A 2,209-nucleotide genomic window follows, 5' to 3' on the forward strand; every position below is an offset into this window, starting at 1 on the left:
TCCAAGATCCCTTTCTGCCTCCGTGCTCTCAAGAAGGGAGTTTCCCATCTTATAAGTGTGCTGCTGGTTACTACTGCCCAAGTGCAGCACCCTGCACTTGTCCGTATTGAAACGCATCCTGTTTTTGTTAGCCCACCCTTGCAATCTATCCAGGTCTTGCTGCAATCTTTCCCTCCCTACTAATGTGCCCACCTCACCCCAAATTTTGGTATCATCAGCAAATTTGAACAGGTTGCTTTTCACCCCATCATCCAAATCGCTGATAAAGAAATTGAACAGTGTGGGCCCAAGGACTGAGCCCTGGGGGACCTCGTTGCCCACTTCCCCCCAGGTTGAATATGACCCATCCACCAACCCTCTGAGTACAACCCTTCAGCCAGTTTGCAATCCATCTGACCGTGTAGGCATCGATGCCACAGTCGCCTAGTTTTTTAATGAGGATGGGGTGGGAAACAGTGTCAGAGGCCTTCTCAAGTCCAGAAAGACTACATCCACGGCAACACCTGCATCCATTGCTTTTGTGACCTGATCGTAAAAGGCAATCAGGTTGGTCTGACATGACCTGCCTCTAATGAACCCATGCTGGCTGCCCCTGAGCATCATTCCCGATGCTGGCCCATCACAGATGTGCTCCTTGATGATCTTCTCAAAGCGTTTCCCCAGGATTGAGGTAAGACTGACGGGCCTATAGTTGCCTGGAAATGTGTGGGACATTTGGGCCACATGCTCTTGTGGATGCCCAGTGAAAAACTCTCAGCCGAACCTTTAGCAGGGAGGGCAGAGCACGGAGTCTCAATAAGGCTGTGCAGATGGAAGTAGCAGCAAACGACAGTGAAGAAGGGAAAAGAACAACTTCCCCCCTGAACATTATATACTTTTACCAACACTGTTTCAGGAAGTATATGATGTGATATAATGTACTTAGGATACAGCTCTTTCTTTCCATGGTTAGGTCTATAATCCATACTGAAGAGAGACCACTGGCAGTGTCCAGTAGACTGATCTCCTCACCCTGATATGCCAACACAGCAACACCTGGCAGTGATTTTGTACTGTAGGAAATGACTATTTCCCCATCGTTTTTAGTTCAAATGTCAGCTTAGGACAGTAGCAGATGAAAGCTATTGTCAGTAGCTGGCTTTGTCCTGTGATATGGGTAAAATGTGTTTGTGCCCTCGTCTACTTCCTAACAGAAAAATATCTACCTCTCTGGACCACTGTGAGCTGTAGAAATGTTGATCGGCTTAGTGGTAGTTTGCAGTCATATCTTCAATTTAAGTGGCACATCTGCAGGGCGTGGCCACAATTTAACGGAACAAGAGCTGGGTTATGCAGATCAGAGATAATCCTGCACTGGAGTGGCATTACTTTAAGCAGCATAATGAGTACTTTCAGTCACTTAAATGTGTTAACATGTGGATAATCTAGGGGTTAAGAGATGCCCAAAATTAATGTGTAACAAGGCCCACCCAAACCATCGGTTTGCCTCCTTCTTTGGTCGATGGATTCGCCAGTGGGTGTCTGTTGGAATAGGGAATCCATTACCTTCTCGGGTGTCCCTGCCAGTTCCTTGCTCATTGGCATGGTGATGCCGGCACTCTCTCTTTTGTGGATAACCTATGGACTTCCTTTTCCGGGACCTTCTGGTCCCCCACATTGGGATCCTCTTAAATAAGAGTCGGCACATCTGGCTGATGGGGAGCAAACCTCCTTTACCCTCATTAAGCAGGACCAATTTGCATCTGGTTTAGTCTGGTCTAGCATCTCATGGGTGTACCTCCTGTCTGCTCTATACCTTGAACACAGCACATTACAACTTCAAAAATACCACCATGGGAGCCAAGCAAGAAATCCAGAAAGGCTGTAACACTCATTCAGAACAGGGTGAAATGCAATGGAGAGCTGCAGGTTTTCTAATAGTGTCAATCAAAAGCCAAGAAGCCAATAGCTTCATGAAGAAAGATGTGGGACTGGCATTGAGCTTCCAGTAGATGTCATAATTGGTATGGGATTTGGCCTGCTTTTCCTACTACCAAAGTGCTGGAGTAGCGCTAGATGAATGTTACTTTAAGTCTCTGGCTCAATTCTGGCCATGCTTCTTTAGTGCCATATAAGAAGGAGGACAAGGAGAGACTTGCAAAGTCAGCAAAGAAGTCAGAGTTAACAAGGGAAAGGTGCTGTGGATGGTTTCCAACAGAAGTTTGCTGCT

General features: G+C 46.6%; 1 protein-coding gene across 1 annotated transcript in view; it reads left to right on the forward strand.

Moving 5' to 3' along the window:
* The window catches only part of LOC102382012 (fibrocystin), a gene marked incomplete at its 3' end in the record, with an annotated part of 87,871 nt that overhangs the window by 6,444 nt on the left and 79,218 nt on the right, over positions 1-2,209 (forward strand). The gene's annotated exons all lie outside the window — the stretch shown is intronic.

This window comes from Alligator sinensis, unplaced genomic scaffold, assembly GCF_000455745.1.
Source record: "Alligator sinensis unplaced genomic scaffold, ASM45574v1 scaffold687_1, whole genome shotgun sequence".
Taxonomy (NCBI): Eukaryota; Metazoa; Chordata; order Crocodylia; family Alligatoridae; genus Alligator; species Alligator sinensis.